This window comes from Anopheles funestus, chromosome 2RL, assembly GCF_943734845.2.
Source record: "Anopheles funestus chromosome 2RL, idAnoFuneDA-416_04, whole genome shotgun sequence".
Classification (NCBI taxonomy): Eukaryota; Metazoa; Arthropoda; class Insecta; order Diptera; family Culicidae; genus Anopheles; species Anopheles funestus.
The window spans coordinates 96,029,533-96,047,219 of record NC_064598.1 but is presented as its reverse complement, the minus strand read 5'-3'; the positions used below and the strand labels follow the sequence as shown (position 1 = coordinate 96,047,219).

The 17,687-nt window shown below is 43.2% G+C and overlaps 2 protein-coding genes across 5 annotated transcripts in view; one reads left to right on the top strand and one right to left on the bottom strand.

Moving 5' to 3' along the window:
- The window catches only part of LOC125763366 (uncharacterized), a 391,039-nt gene that overhangs the window by 197,599 nt on the left and 175,753 nt on the right, over positions 1-17,687 (bottom strand). The gene's annotated exons all lie outside the window — the stretch shown is intronic.
- The window catches only part of LOC125763564 (LIM domain transcription factor LMO4), a 168,339-nt gene that overhangs the window by 21,823 nt on the left and 128,829 nt on the right, over positions 1-17,687 (top strand). For all 3 annotated transcript variants that reach the window (XM_049426872.1, XM_049426869.1, XM_049426870.1), the window contains one exon: positions 15,005-15,051. The gene's annotated coding sequence lies outside the window, so the exon portion shown is untranslated. The remainder of the gene's footprint in view (positions 1-15,004; positions 15,052-17,687) is intronic.

Here is a 17,687-nt window from a genome sequence, read left to right as displayed (position 1 = left end):
GTTGACCACTTCCACTTTGGTCGCTAGTGTGGCTGGGCATAATTATTATTCAGTGAATATTTACCTTAAATTCTTTTCTGGTTTTTGTTTTCCAGTGAAAGCAAAACATTTTCTCATTCTATTGGATTGATGTTTTGTTTTGTTAAATGGTGTTTTGTGGTCGTATCGCATTTTTCTTTTTTTGCAATTGATATGATTTTATGTTCCATGAATGCAATTGTCAATCACACGTTAATTGTGATAACGTTTTAATTGCGCTTCAAACAACAGTAAAATGAATTTTGCGATTAAAAATGGCAAAACGGAATTAAGTTTAATAATTATATTTTTCTCGTTAGATAAATCCTAAAGATTAAAATATTTACTATACGAAGCGGATATGGAGCAACATTAAAGTGGCAAGACATACTTAGTGGAGCAGTATTCCCTTATCTGTACCATTTATGGCTTTCGGTGTCATCAGCAATCGATAAAGAAAATAATGAAAATGGAATATCAATTTATTAAAAAAGTTTAATTAAAACTTTTGTCACCGAGACTTCTAACTGATGCGATAAAAAGCCAAAGAATCGCTTTGAGGTTAAATGTACGCTTCGTGTAGATGGAATAGCGTAGTTGAGGACGTAGTTTTATTGACGTTCTGCGTCTAAACCTGCTTATGCCACGCTTTAAGCCTCCCGGAAGCCTTTCAAATACTATGAGGAAATATTCGCTAATGTTTCGCACCAGAATGTGGTGACGCAAGTACAGCAGAATGAAAGAGTTCCAGTGGAGGTGCTGCAATGCTGCGCGTTCAGGTTTTATTGGATTCCTGCCCGTAATCAATTAAAAGATTATTCTCCACAGAGAGAGGTGGGCGTCATCTTCGATCGCTCGGCAAATCAACCTCAACGGTCAAATAGTCAAGAAAGTCGGAATGGCTAGCACCGGGCTCGAACCGTTTATGCCGATGGAGGACAAAAAGGGGTTTAGAGAAATCGATTAGAATCACCCCCAACAAATGGGAACGATTACTGAATTCGCGATTATTCCGCTTTCGCTAGCTAAGGCAGGTTACTGTTGGAAATTGGTCTGATGGTTCTCCGTCCCGGGACGGACCAACACCGGGAGATCGTGGAATGACTGCACACTTTATGCGGCAACATCATTATCGACCGCGACACCGTCTTTCACTTGACGAGGTAAAAGAATTTGCGTACAAAAACCTATTGGAAGGCCGGACCGGTTTTCGGCTGATTGGATGAAGATTTGTTTTTTTTGTTAATTCAACATGTTCGTCATCGATGTTGTACAGCGTGTTGGTGTGTCGAACGGTGCAAAAATGTGGGTCAGACAATTTTTTTTGCGGGTGATGCAAACTGATGATCATCCAAAAATCGTGACAGAGTGATGGCGTGCTGTGTGCGATGGGAATCAATTTGTGCGTTAGATGCTCCACTAAAGACGCTTAGATATTGCGAGAAAGTAAATCTATTGGATTGTTTTATTCTCAACTTGGAAAAGTTTCAAAATAGATTGATCAGCACATTGTTTAACCCACCGTCTGGAAGACCCTTTAAAGTATCGTACGAGATGATCGGTCCGATCCACTGATGATCTGATGCGTGAAAAGAAATTCAATTTCCGATGAACATGAGTTTAACGATCATTCGGTTAGGATTTTGGGATAGCAAGAGATACGAATATAATTCGATGGAAGCACCTCGTAAGACCTCTTGGATTCCAACTAGATACAGCTGCTGTAATCGTAAAGTGTTAAACATTTCTGGACCCTTTTCTGACAGTTCTGTACGTCAGGGCACGCTGGTGTCGTAAAGAATGTCACTTTATTACCAAGACTGTATTCGAATAGGTTGTACTTCAGGATCAGAAAAGTATAAACACAGCAAGCTGATCTTGATAATCGTGCATGGGAATTGGTTTTAAAATACTCCCTGGAAGTTATGGAAATTACAGCTAGAAGGTTTGAGGAGACCTAGTGGCTAAATCGAGAAATCGGATGCTCACAAGTTCTATAATGCTGCTAGACCACACACGAAGTGAGGTAACATTTTTTCATTTTAAAATTTTCTTCAATAATTGTTGTCCAATTTCGTTTATGCATAATTCGTAGTGCATCTTAACGTCTTAACTTATTCGTATTGTTGGAACTGGTTCGATTGTGAATTCCCGTTAATGTTGAAACTAGTGTGGACGATCGATCAAGATAAGCGATCAAGAATTATTAATATCTCATTAGACGCAAACTGATTCCGGTCACCGTAAACACAGCTGCATGGTGAGGATTCCTAGTGTTAGCGTAATGGTACGCCTCGGTAGAAATGTGTCACGAGCAGGAGCAAGAACCATCCTTGGCAAAACTTTAAATTTCTCATCCGAAACACTAGCCGGAGCGAACAGGAGAAAGCCAACTTTGGCGTGCAAAACGTACGAAAGAAACGGTCGACGACGTTCTCGAGACGCACTAATTGGACCATCTGTGGAAAGTCGCTGGATAAAAGGCGCATCCTCCAGGTGGTGTACGGGAGGGTTCCCGTCGGAGACCTTGCCAACGTAGGCCTTTTTTGGCGTCGGTGGGAACTGACATCGTTAGCTGGATACACCAACTGGCGGCCAGCTCACATCGGGATCCCACCGGAACTCCGTTGTAGTTTTGCGCCAAGAGAACTGGTAGCCAGCAGGGTTTGATTTGCATGTCAACCGGTTGGCGTTTCGACGTTCGATCGTCTCCCGGGCTCGGAACGCTGGTGTAGCGTTTGTTTTGATTCGCAGCAGAAGACGCTGCTTGTTAGTCTTAATTGTTTTCCAATTAGACGAATTCTGCTTAGTAACTAGGGGAGGAGTGCCGGTCGCTATCTTCATGGGAGAGATTTTCATCCGCTTTTTTGTACAGTAGCAGCATGCAATTCTTTAGCAGCAGATGATAGTATCGCATGTGATCGAACGATACACTATTTCTGGTGTATGTGAATGCATGTAGAATTGTAGTGGAAATTTGGAACTTTTTCCCCAATAATTTATTGGAAAATCGATGGAAGATTGTCGTACAAATCATCCTTATTCTCTATATTATCGTCCAACAGCCACTAGCAAACATATTATCAAAATGATATGCAAAGTTATTCAGATTCATCAAACGCATCATAAATCTGACAAAAGCCTGCAAAGTGGTCATCATCAATTCGACTGTAAAGCGAGCTGTACTAAAGCTTGATGAAGAAAAAAAAGAGTTTTGGACATGCGTTCACCAGTCGGCCAGAAGGCCAGATTTGAAAGGAGAACCCATCACACAGCAGTGGGAAACACTGCCGGACCAACGAGTACCGCCGGCAGATGCAGAAAAACCAACGCTTACCATCGGAAATATGATTTACAACCATTTTCCTGGCCGATTCTTCTTGTGCGATATCAAACACTCGACCCCCGTCGGACATTCGGGTAAAACAGGAGAAAGAAAGAAAAAAACGGAAAACAGGGAAAGGCAAAAAGGATGAACGTCAAGCCAATCGATGCGCTCGGGAGAGGCGACCGGTCGGGGTATTAATATCTATTAAATAAATCATCATAAAAACGAAGTCGGAAAGGTTATGCTTCGGCACAGGGGTGGTAAAGGTGCCGGGTGTGTGCTGTGCTTGTCGTACGTACTGGCCACGGACTTCACATCCTCACGGCTTCCAGATGGTTTTCGACCAACGGCTCGCGTGTTGGTGAGCTGGTTGAAATACATAAAAAAGGGATAAATATTTGATGGAAAGGTATTTTTTCATTACTTTCTGCCGTTTGCTGGCGCTGCCATTGGAACCGAGTGAGCTCGGTCCGGGTGTTGTCCTGGTGGCGTCTGGTGGGCAAAACGGTGGGAAATAGATGGATAGTTCGTCGATGATTTTTTTGTCCACTTTTATTTCCATGCAGTCGCCCGGGTTGGGGCTGGTTTGGGGCGGCGCAAAAGGGAGCGGCGGCATGTACTATTTCCATCCGGGCGTTCGGGTTCTTATGGATGCTTAATTCCTGAATAGATTAGAGAAGTGGGCAATATAGACGAGCGTACGAAAGTCGGCTGAAGCTTGCTTCCTTGTGTCCTTGTGTGCCGTTGTCCCGGGGATGGATTGGATGCTGCTAGATGATGAAAGTGGGCTTGGATCCAGTACGTTCGCACCAACGGACGACGTCCGGATAAAGGGAGTTGAGCTTTTCGCTTCTCAATTGATCGGTATTTGACCCGTTTGGGGTTTGGGAGATAGTAAGAGTAGAACAATTTGTGTGATGCATACAGAGCGTTCCTGTACGTGCGTGTACGGCTTTGTGTTGTTTTGTATACTTCCATGTTTTTTTCTCGTTTACATGTACCGTGACATTAGTAAATCAATATAATGATACTGTATGATAAGTTGTATTTTTTTCAGAAATTTTTTGTTCTTTTGTTGCACAACAACCTGAAGGGAGATCTTGCTCTCCGAATTCTGATTTTCTTGTAAAAGGAGAAAAAACCAGAAAGACTTGTAAAGACCAGTCTACTCCTACCAAGAATTTCACTATATTATTTAATTGCAATTTATATTCTTAAGAAATCGCACTTTTTTTTCAACAATATATTGCGCTTTGAATACCATTATCAAGTTCAGTGGAGTCAGACAACTTTTTCCATACGAATGAAAACCTTACGCCATTACTGCACCAACCAACCATTTCGCCATGGTAAAGATAAACGCGTCCACAGTTGCATTAGTGATGCTTTCACGAGTGCAATTATCTCTCTCATTCTTGCGTTCTTTATCTGGCGGATGCGGACAACACCGTTTGCTGTCATTTATAAAAATTATCTTACATCGCCCTCATAAAAGGTTCTGCAATCCCTTTAACCCCTTTTTTCGCTTCGGGCGTTTGCTAGCGGTTTTTGTTCAAATGGCACGCAGTGAAAGGTGCTCGAGAAATAAATACCAGCATATATACATTTTTTTTATCCACGTTTGCTCTATCATCACACTGACCTCACTGGGTGCTGTCTCTTTGAAGGGCGGGAAAAAGGTATCTGCACGGTACTGCAAATGTTGGCTACCGTCAGAACGATGCGTCACCCTAGTCGGTCGTACCCGCAACGGAAGCTGACGCCCGGTTGCAGGTCTGGCCGAGGTGATAAGAAATGTAAATACGGAACCAAATTTAATTTGTGTAATTCAAACATACTCTCCCAGACACACACGTTCGTGTACCTTGAGCGGGCTTGAGCGGGTTCATTAAGGATGAGTGAAGGAGAAATTGTGCGTATACACTGCCACAAACCGCCAACCTGCTATGCGCACCCTTTGGAAGGTACTTTTCGACCGGCTTATCGTTGTGTCGTGCTGGTTGGGTGACACGCCGGCACGACTGATGCCGACTATTGTTGCTGAAGGTGCAGGCATCAGCTGCGGGCACAGTGGCAGAAGCTATGCGAATCGCTAAAACCCTAGCCGTACACATCACGGACCATGGTCGTAGCTTTTCGTTTTATTTCATCTTTACAAAACCGCACCGTAACAACGCTACCTTACGGGGTTTTTGAGATTTTTTAACTTCTTTTTTTGTTATTGGGCCCAAACGATCCATCCACAGCTGTTTCGCAGTGAGGAGAAATTATGTGTTATTATCTGTGCTCTTTTCCGCTTCTCACTGCTGGTTGTGTACTTCTGTTTGGTTGTTTTGGATTTTACGGTTGTATCCTATCGGCGACGACCGCCGTATCTCTTTTCGGGGAGTTTTTTTTTCCCGTCACCTTTAAAAATCCACCCATCCCTGGTCATCCTCCTGGAGGCACTTTCACGTCCACTGGAACGCACGCGAACCATACGGTGTGCGTACGCGTCTGTTGCTGCGTACTATTGCCGCATTATCGGGTCGCTTTTTTTGCATTCTTGGCGGCGGTTTCTTTTAGCTGTTGCCCTCGTATGTTTACACAGCGTATTTCTCGGAAGGAAGAATAAAGAAGAAAGTGCGCCGTGGCATGTCGGGGCTTAACTGGGATGATGGGAGCATAGTTTGGGTTGTTGGCTTGCAACATGCTTTACTGGTTTATCCGGCAACATGCGTGCGTTAAGCAGAAAGGGTAAGTTATGCTGTCCATGGACAATGTTCCAAGAATCTATCCTCAATTTATTCTATTTATTGTCCTTTGCTAATTATTGACATCTTTAAAAATACATGAAGAATATTTATTAGAAGAATCGTTCATTTAAGTATTAGTTCTTGAGTTCTTGATTTCTAGTTCTTGAGAAAAAATAAATTAGAAGACATACTTTACTAGAACTTCACAGGAGAACTCTGCTTAAACATCAACTAATAAAGTTGCAGTTGAAGAAAAAAAAACAAAAAGATTGAATTCTGTAACACCTGCACTTGCATTGTTCCCTTTCGTTTTTGTTCATCGACAATATCCCTGAGAACAGCATTGGTTCTTGTTGGAATTTATCGAAAAACAACAGGATGAGCTTGATTAGACTCTCCACCGGGACAGCTAAAGTAGTTGGGTGTGTTATCCCTTTCTTTTACTTTACATAAGTATCCTGACACCGAAAGGATGGGAATGAAACTGTTGAAGGAATTTTATTGTACAGGCCGAAGCTTAGCTTTTAAGCGTTTCAGGCGAAATGGAAAAAGAGGAGAAAAAGCCCTACAGTACTGGGATACGATAAATGAGCGATGAGGATAAAGTTGCCAAGGGGTTTTGTGCGATTGTTAAACTGCCGAAACCGTTCGAATTGGGTCTCTCAAGTGGGTACGTTTAGCATTTAGCAAAGCCACATACCGTACGGTGTGAAGGAATCTTCATATCCGCTTGGGTCTGTGTGTGTGTGTTTTTTTCCTTTCTTCCCTCTTCTTTGAGCCTTTGAGAGTGTCCAGAGTGCCGGAGGTCGTCTGGGAAGAAAGTTTGAGTGGTTGAAATTGTTTGCGGTTTTTCGGTTCAAAATCCGTACGGAAAGGATTCGAAAAGTGGATTAGGAAGCCCTGGTAGGTTTGTACGTTCTGAACGCTGCACTTCTTCGCTCCGTTTCGTCCGGCTTCTCACTCTTTATCATGGCCCTCAGGATTTTGAGAATGGATGTGTTTTGTTTTGTTTTGTTTGTTTGTTTGTTAATTTGCTGCTTAATACTTTAAGAACTTTTGAGCCAGGAAAGCTACCGTAGATGGTGGTGTGAAATGTTTGTTTATTTGTTCGGTACTTGGCAAATCAACTGCTATACCTTCGTGGAACATCTTCTTGCATTAAGGTGGCTAGTTTAAAGATGTTTCGAAAATACGATATGTGTGAAAATTTAATCTTGGAAAAGGGAATCAGTACATAAAGGGGGTTTAGACGAAACGCCATTCAAAAATATTGGTCCGTAGTAAGACAAGAATCTAAGTACAACGATACTTACTTAAAGAGTTAATTATTGTTGTTCAAAGAAATATTGATCAAACGAATCAATGATGATAAATTTTGGAATGTACGTCTAAATAGGCAGTAAACGCGCGTCGTTGCTAATAATTTTCATGAGCCTTGCAACATAACAAAATCAACCGTTGCAGCACCAATAAACACTAGCAAACGCGCATTGTTGGAGCAAACCTAAAAGCAATTTAAGTTTTAAAGCCAGTTTTAAAAGCGCAAAAAGTTTTATCTACCTCGTGCCATCATGCCGCTGGCGGCTTTAAGACCCGGCCACCAATTACTTACTATCGACCAATTTAATTTCCTACCAAAAAATTTACAACTTCGTCTGCCCGTGCGCCGTTTACTCTCGGGAGATGCACTTGCATGCATCCGGGGTAGGTAGGTAGGTTGGGTAGTGCTAACTTTAGCCTCCGTATCTATATCACGGAACCATTCATCAAAATCCGTGCCCTACCCTGGGGTGCGGAGAGAAGCTCCAGGGGCGGGAGCAAGCGAATGCGATGGGACGGAAATGGAAGCGAGTAAATAGTGCACTAGTGTAGGATAAATTAATTAAAACGTTTGCAATCCACCACTTGCCTCGGCCTGCGACTGAGGCACTGCACTTCACCTGCATGAGGAAGTTCACATCCAGCGCTGTGTGTAGTAGCGCCCTGTTGTTATGTAGCGTTGTGTGTTGCACTGTCTCACTGTGCACTAAAGTCGATTGAAGGCTCTAGTGGTGTTCCTTCATTTTTCTCGGTTTTGTAATTCATTCTATGTTTTAGCTACTGTTTTAGCCTGTTGTTATGCTGTGCTCTAGGTTGAACCCTGTAGTATTCCGACCATACAACTTTTTTTTGTTGCTTAGCTCAACTCAGTTTGTTGAAAAACGTGTGTGTGTGTGTTTTTTTTTCACTTGAATTTCCTTCTCATTTAACATACAAACATTGGAAGCGTTTGCTCTGGGTGGGCTGTCGGGCATGAGCTGCTGAAGTGTTACCACCTCCTCAACTCCACTTTCGCTCGACCATTTCCACTTGCTTGGTGTTGTTTTGAAGCTAAGATCAAGGTAACAAGAAAAAAATGGGAAAAAGTTTTGACTCCCATTTACCGCTCAGTGTCTGTGTGTGTGGAGAGTGTGAGACGTGCGACAAGAAGTAACGGAAATTTGCTGGAACTGCATACATCACATAACCTCGTCAGGAACAACCTCGATAAAGGGTTAGTAGAGTGAGAAGACCTCGGGCAGCAGTTCATTTAGCACCTCGGTGGGAAAAAGGGTGTTGGATTGGACCGAGGTGTGGGTATCTCGTGAGATTCTTGCACACCGAGGCATCCGACGTCCGTTTTTGGGGAGCATTTTCCCGCATCAAACCACCAGAAACACCACCCCCGGTCGAACGAGAGATTGCCAAAGTGCAGACAATATCTAGTTCTTGAGTAGCAACATCATCATGAAATGGTTGCGTGAAAGCGATCGGGGCGATTGTGCGCAACGAAGGCTGTGGACCAGTAACTCTTGTGCAGTTTCTCATTTACAGTTTGAAATTTTAATTAAATAATTTTGAAGTTTGAAGCTTGCAGCTATTTTTCGCCGGTTTTTGCCAAACGATGTATGAATTTAATGGGAACGGGCCGCGTGGAATCTTCCCGCATCTTTCCACCACAATGCATGCTCACTATATCGGTTGCGAGGTCCGCTTCGTTAGACGAATCGAGCTGACGGAATCCGGTACAGGGTCCGATCTAGGCCAGTTTGGTTAGAACGCAGGGCAATCAACTGTACCTCGGGCTTCCAGTGGATTAGTACGAGGCTCGTTCTCGATGCCGAGGGTGCCAGTCTGATTTCTCCTGAAGATAGTTTTTCCCCCAAACCAGCGAGTGTGTCTGACGCCCCGGCTAGAGCCACAGCCGCAAGAACCCTTCATTATCTTCGTTTCATTTTTCGGGCGCAGCCCCGGCAGAGTGCGGATGACGTGGCACGATACAACGCAGGGTTTGCCGGTACTACTTCAATTATCGGCGAAGTAGTAGCAACAGCAGTAGTTGCCATCGTTTCTGCCCAGTCCAGAACAGTCCCCACCTCCTCCATTGCAGGCGAGCCCAATGTGTGCATTCATTTGTAAAGTGCAGCTGCAGTTGTGCCAATGCCGAATTGCAACCGGAGATGGTACCCTTTCCGGGAACTAAAACCGTCCGGATGGGTTGCCTCCATACCATGCGCTGGGGTGTGTATGCGTGTTCGTATATGTAACATGGCCAGCATACAGTTTTTGGCGTCGGATGAGATGGCTTTGTTGAAAGTGAAGGCAAAACCAACGTCAGAAGAACTTCCCTCTCACCGCCGGCACGGAGCGAACGAACAAACACGCCCGTACGCTGCCTTTGCTATTTATCCAATTATCCTCCCGGATTCTCCGTGGACATGTAGGATGCAATTGAATTTTCACCCAACATCCCAATGTCCGCGCGACTCCCCGGCTCCATCCCGCCGGGAGTTCGGTAGGAGATTTGGACGAAATTATGGGTACCGCGAACTTGAGCTTCGGAATGTGGCTTCTTTTCGGTGGTTGGAAGGAGTCTCGGCGGGTGTCTACGCATGCAGACGTTATCAAACCCACCTAGTCTCTGCAGGGATGGGGCTAGGAAACAAGCGTTAGCGTTTGCAGATGCAATCGTTGGTAGCAGGTTGTTGAGTGAAAATTGAATTCCTTTGTGACCAAGAGTGATGGTTTTTTTCCTGGAGGTAGGAAGGGAAAAATGTTGGGAAGAAATACCGCATGGACCATCACGTATGCGTAAGCCTTGCCTTGTTTGGAAACAAGCAAAGGTAGGATAAAACTTTAGAACCACCTTGCACGCGGACCCAAAACAGGATGAACTTTTGCCCGGGCGGAAATGAACGGATGATGTTGGAGTTTGTTAATTATCATGGAAATAAACTTCCGTCAAAGATTTCACAACATGATCTTGACTAGCAGGGGCACTAATGAATCTCAAATTTGACTAACCTGAGAAACCGATAATGATCATACTGTGAGTGGAACAATTTCTCTGAGGTATTTAAATTCTTCCCTTATTTCATATTTGTTAATACTTTAAAGCTTCGATCAAATATCAACTGTTTTCAGCGATAAAGCACACTTACTTTTTCACACAAAAAATCTATCTCGCTTATGCTCTACGCCTTCGAACTTTGTATGCGTATTTTTGCTTTGCAAAGTGGAAGGAAAGATAAATCCTTTCCTTACTCCACCACTTCGTCCGTTAAACACTGCTAACCCTTCGATGAACCTTCGTGAGTCCGATAATAATCATAGTGCGCGGTAATAGACGACTGTATACAATAATTACAGCGGGAGGAAATTCTCTATAATTTACATTTCAAACCCAAAGTGGTGGTTATGTATAACAAAACGAAGCAAACACCAAACGGGTTCAACAGTGGGATGGTGCAATAACGTGGACAGAGGTTCTGAGGAGGTTGGAGCAAAATGGAAACCGAAAAACGAACGGAACGCCTAACGCCTCGGGGCGCTTATGGAAACTATTTCTGGTGAAGAATAGGAAGGATAAAGAATTCTAGCATCGGTAAAGAAGGCATCGGCAAAGAATGCACAAAATGTTGTGGGACGATGGTACGAAGGACTTTACAGAAGAATGTCTGCTTAAAATATTCTTTCTTTAACGTACTTTAAATCACAGCTCTAAGATGGTGTATTGTTCTTAATGAATTTAATATTTTTTTCAATTAGAATGCAGCTTAAATTTTCATCGATAGTTTAAACCTGGAAACCAATTTTTGTTAACCTTCATTATAAGTAATAACAAAATAAAAATCATTCATTAACATAAATTTTATGATCTCCCACTTAAAAGGTTTCGGGCATAATGCTGATGGAAAACTTTTTTTTACCCATATCGCTATTTCCGATTGGATATGCCATTATTCATTTGGAGCGAATTAAGAAGAAGTATCTTTAGAACATAGCCAGCAAAAAAAAGGCCACAGAAACCGAACGAAAGCAAAACCAGCTTAATGTATTTGTTCATCTTTGTTGTACGATCGATCTAAAAGCTCAGGGTGAAAGTGGCTTGTGGCTTGGACGAGCGAGACGGCGGAGTATCTGAGGGCAAAATTGGACCATAAACTCCGGATCGCGTTGATCTTTGAGCTGTGGCATACCGGACCGGTATGAACGTGAAGATCCCAAGGAAATTGGAAGAGTAGCATCTTCCCGAACTGGCGGTACAAAAGCAGATCAATCTGTCCGACAGTTTGAGAGCGATGTTCCGGGCCCCGAGAAATCGATGGCTACGGAACGAATCGTCATGTTTCGTTACTGCCCGCAAGCATAGGTGTAAAGCGGAGAAACGATTCCAAACTAGCCGAAGTAGCCGCAGGACATTCTCTCTGTGCTCTGTGCTTTGTGGTCGCTTCGCGAATTACTTGCATATCGGTCGGTGTATCTATTGGATTTACAAAACAGCAAAAAACCACCTGATTCTTGAGGAGGGAGTTCGCTACGGGTTTCTCTGGACCGAGTTCTTGCTCTGTGTGTGGGGGTTCGCATGGTGTATTTTTTCCTGTTCTTCCCCTCGGGATATATCCAATTCTCTCGAGTGAACGTGCCCATTTAACGTGTGCAGACACGAGCGGGAACGACGTAACTGTCGGGATAGCAAGTTCACAGCGGTGGCTGTCAGACAGCTTGGTCCGCAGCGAGAACCAAACCCGTGGTTGGTGTTTAAAATTAAATTATATGTCTCACGTAAGCTGAAAATTACAGAGGAAACCGATATTTTCCCGAATCTGATCGAGGGCGGTACGCTTGATTGCGATGTGTCTGTTTAGTGTGTTGTTTTACTTGGCCACGTTCGCGTTGCTTTGCTGCTTCTCTGTATAAGCCTGCCCGTGTTCCCTACCGTAACGTTGCGGTCGTCCTTAGGGGACCCTTCGTGAGGTCCAAAGTGTCGGTATCTGCATCGACATCCGAGCTGGAGCATGAGAAACAGCAGTAAAAAAACACCCTGCCTTATTCCCGGCTTATCGCTGCTCCAGGGCAGGTGATACGTGACATGGTGGAGAACATTGGACGAGTTGTGAGGAATTGCTTTCTGGTCCCAACTTTTAAACTGGATGCTAAAAGAGTAAAAGTAAATCTTTTATTTAACCAAGAAAAATTGAACTCTTTAGGTAGGATTTTGAGAGAGGACTAAGATAATAGCTGCGACTTTAGAGCTTACTTCCAACATTGAATATTGTACATCATAACTGTACGATTTTTAGTGTGTTTTAATAAAATAAATTTCAAACAAATTGATTCAGGTTCTTGTGGTTGCTGTAATCGCGTGTTTCATTATTAGTACCTCGTTATCGACCGATCCTAACTGCTACACTCAAGCCCTTTTCGCACACAGTCAGCATCAATTGAGCCATCATATTTTACGATTATTTCTTCGGTTTTGATGAAAAAAAAAATCACTCTCTCACACGCTTCCCATAACCCCGGTTGGCTTCTGATTCTGTTTTGACTACCTGCAAAACCTAACCACCAATGTAACATTGCTGACTCCGAGCACTTTCACTCACGCTTCTAGCGAAGCAGAGAAGAACTGCGGAACCACACTTGCACTTCTGATCGTCATGTTTTTAACCTTCACACACGATCAAGCAAAACCCCCCATCGGTTCCCCCCTTTTTTGTCGGCATTCGTTTGGGAAAGGGTTATTTTCAGGCGGTGTTCTTGAGACCAACAGGACACGAAAAACATAGCAACATCAGAACACAACATGCATGCGCACATGCATAATGCAGTTTTTCTGCTGCATGGCATAAGGGTAAGCCGTAAATGGGGGAGCTCGCTACCACAACTCCCAAAGGTTGTACCGCTTACACACCATCCCATGCCGGAATGGTGGTTATCTTTGTGAAGCACGAAACCGCAAGGAAACGACCCCAGGAAGTTGCCTTTGAAAGGCACAGTTAAACAACCAGGCTAGGAATTATTTCAATTCCGTCAAACGAGGAAGCTCGTTGGTTAATCGCTATTACGCACGCACGTAAGAAACGGAACGCCCGTTTTACATACGCACCCCACCCCCCACGGGATGAGGTTGAAGTGCATTCCGGTGCAGTGGTGCATGCTGGGCTCGTTTGTCACTTTGGCGCTCGGATGGAGAATGGGGATTGTGCTGGCAAAAAACGGAAAACTGCGTGGCTGGGCGTTTAATAAAGTATGCCATTATCGCGTGTTATGAAACGTTTTATTATCGAATTTGGCTGGTTTGGTGTTTTGGGTGAAGCTCATGTAAAAAGGTGAAGTTTTTTTTTGGTCGTATAATTTTGGATGCAATATACGAAGCATGGAGCTTCTGGGAGGTCAACAACATGCTCAATAGGATATAGATTGCTGTGGATGCAAGTTGTGTTATGGGAAGATGAGCTTGCTGCCTTCATCAAAATGTATCATCAACACAACCCAATCATCATCATGCTGTTCGCGTCATAATTATGAATGTATCGTTCCGTTTATGTGAGATGATTATCCGTAAACATCGCTGGAGTGCATGTTTGAGGTGTCGTAGGTTTTTTTCCATCTTAACAAAATTCTGTTCAATCGTATGAAAGAAGATTGTAGAATTTGGGAAATAATTAGTTTAAGGAAATTGAGGTTGTAATGCTTTACGAGAGTTTTGATAATCTATCGAAAATGAATCTATTTCTGCTCAGCTTACTGTTCCTGCCAGTTCCCACTGGAACCTGGTGAGCATCACGCCATTTATGCTCCCAAGGGGGGAAAGCAAATCCGTTCAAGCGAACAATCTGAATGAGCAAAAAACGGTGGGAAATGGGTCGAAAACAGCTGATCGTGGTTATGTTGGACGGAAAAAAGGGGTGTGCGAATGGCTTCCAACGGCAAACGGTTCCGGCTCGAAGTCACGTTCGCACACCTGCAGATTATGTTTGACAGCTTTTGTTCAATGGGTGTCCGGGGTTTGGCGGGTTGGAATGGAAAGCCGGAAAGGTTGGTGCAAAATGATGAAACAAGTCGTGTTTAACGGGTTAGAAGGTCACCCCCGTAGTGTGGTTATAGATGTGCTCGACTTTGCTGCTTTGCCAACTTGACAAGTATGTGAAAAATTAACTCGTTGCTGTGGGAATATAGGAAATATTTCCGAGAGGGAAGAGACGCATGATATTTTGAAAATGAAGGAATGTTTTACAATTTATAGCTTGTAACATTTGTATTTAATTGTTTCTTGGTATCTTCTTTGTAACACCTGCCAACGAGAGGCATTTCTGGATTTCTTTTCAAATTGTAGTGGAATGTGTTGAGGTAGATGAGGAATTTATTCCATTTTTTGGGAACTTGCTCAACATTATATTAATGATTTAAACAACTTTCTCAAATAATGCCAGAAAAACATCACAAAATTCTGGGTAGAGAAAGTTTCACATATAATTAATTATACAGAGATTCCTTTTTTAAGGACTTTGATCAACTTGATTGAAGTTCCAAGAATGGATCAAATTTTACAATTTCTATTTGTAGTTATTCAATAAATGATGATTCTAACATTTGTACGTATGTTTTTTTTTCTTTTCAGCTTCTTAAAGTACGCTTGGAAGCAAATCAACCCACAAACATTAAAAGGTAATTATCGAAGGACTTGAAGTGACTATTCCATCAAATGCAGTGACTAACGACGTTCTATTGGAGTGACCCTTTTGTCATGTGTTGGTATGTTTCCTACCCATACACATACACACACACATCTTAGGTCCACTCGGTTGTCCAGTTCCGCAAGGAAACGGTACTCAAGTGCAGAACGAGATAGCTCATGTTGCGTTCATTCGCTACATGCGTGAGCCCCCATTAAGACCCCCCGATTCTGCCGGTAGCGATATACCGTGGCTGTGTACCGAGTCAGGGAGGATGGCATCATCTATAATGCAAGGCGAAACAACCGAGCCCGGTTACTTGATTAGCCTCCGAACGATGGTCGAACCATCTTCATCGCCGAAGGACATTACACAAAGCTCAACTAATCATCCAGATAATGGGCCCTAATTGAACGTGCCCCGCTTTCTGGACAGGCTTGACCACGACATGTTCTCGGTATGATTAACAATTAATCTTATTTGCTAATGAATGATTGACCATTTCGTTTCGGTCCGGTTGGTTGGACCCGGCAGGCGATCCTTTTATTTCCGTGAAGTTAACGTGGAAGCGTGGCGTGTGGGAGGATCCGGATTGGAGCTGGAGCTTCTGTCATGATTGCACTTCTAGCTAATCGATGGGAATAAAAGAGTGGGATTGGATTGAAGCATAGCAAATAGTGTCATATCTATGGAGTATCCAATTGCGTTAGTAACTTGAATAAGCTGTCCGTTGGAATAAAGATAGATGACGATGTCAACGCTCTTTTTCATAGGATTAAAGTACAAATATCATCTTCTTATATTTTGTTAATAAAATGGTTCAAGTAACTTCATACTAAATAGTATAAAACTTGTCGAGTAATGCAGTGTCTATTGACATGACTTGATGGAGAACGATTAAAATGAAATCATTGCATATTATTGCTAGTGCATTAGGGGACTAGAAAAAGTAATCTGCCTTAAGCAGCACATGGATTACATCCCTTCCGAACGGTAGCCAAGAGAGTCAAAAAGACCATTGCAAAACTCAGATGAGCGTTTATCGTTATCTACATCTCGCATCTTTATTTACCCACTGGGAAAACAAGATAATTTCTGTGGGCAAACGAGAAGGAAGCAAAAAAGCATCAGCAAATCACGTTCGTTTGCTAGCTCGTCCATAAATCCATTGCTAATCGTTCTCATCGTTCATAATTGTTCACTTCCTTGCTTCACACACACACACGCACGCACCTTGCCATGTGCTCCCTTCCACTAAAAAGGTGGTGGAGTTCCCGCCACGAACACGTGCTGCCAATCATTTCTGGGTGAACAGGAAAGATGTTTTGGGTGATGTGGGGTTTTTGGGGAGGGCTCGAGGAAATAGGAAAGAAGTCCTCAAATCTCATCTTCATCGTTTTTTTTTTCGTCTTCTTCCGTGCGCCTATTTCTGCCAACTCATCGCTGCTCATCACAACTATGCGGGATAGAAATGAGCAAAACGAAACTCACTAAACCCGGGGCAGGTTCCTTCCGTTCGGTGTCGATTGCATCGGTGTTCCCTGCATCATCGCTGCTCCTCAGGTGTGTGTGTGTGTGTGTGTGTGTGTGTGTGTAGCCTTTTGGGTTCGAAGCATTGGGGATGAGTCAGCTGTTTCCTTCCAGCCCTTCATTCACACCTCACAACCTGGTACAGTTTGCTACCAGGTTTTTCTACCACCTTTTTTTTCTTTTTCTTCTCCCAGCACTTACCATCACTTTCCAATTACTATTTTCATCGTGCTCTGGTACGTGCGAACTTTTCAATAATAAACCCCCTCCCCTTTTGCTTGGTGTAGGGTTGGTTTCTTATGATTCCGATTAACGAGAGTGCGGACTAGTGGAGTTGCGTTGTGTGGCAAACTAGCATCGGACAAGGTGAAGGGAACAATTATGGTACCCTGCGCGTTGCATGGGCCTGGTTAAATCGTTCAGGAAATATTCCCTCTTATGCAACACGGTTGGAAGATATGTGTGCTAACTAGCGAGCAACAGGAGATAAACAAAGAAGAAGGAAAAAGATGTTTGATCTCACTCTCACTCGTTTTTCTTTACGAGCTACAAAACGATGAGAATTATCGCTATTATTATTAAGGATGATTTATCACATTTTATATCATCTCCCTGTTTTGCTTCTTGCAATCGCCACTGCAATGATTGCTGATTTTTTTTCTCTTCCTTCTTGTTCTTTCGTATTTTTTTCTTCTTTTTATGGGTAGAATTTTCCCGATCTGTGATTCATCTGGCATTTGGTGCCTTATTTGCACGCGCAATAAAGATAGGAAATAGAAAGCCTGGAAACAATTGATCAAGATTGTGTATAAATAGTGAGCCTTCAAGTAAGTTTGGAGTGCTTCTCATATTTATTGAGAAAAAATGGTTGGAATATGAGATTAGACACGAGAAAGTATTTTTGTAACACGACGCTTCGGTCAAATTAAAGAATTCAAATGTTTGGATACGATGAAGTTTCATTTGTCATTTACAGAAAATAAGTTTTGTATTGGGGGCGGTCCGGTGGTGCATGTGATAAACGGCGCCAGTCCACACGGCCGGACCGGGTTCAAATCCCATCCGGACCGTTCCCCCGTAGCAAGGACTGACTATCCG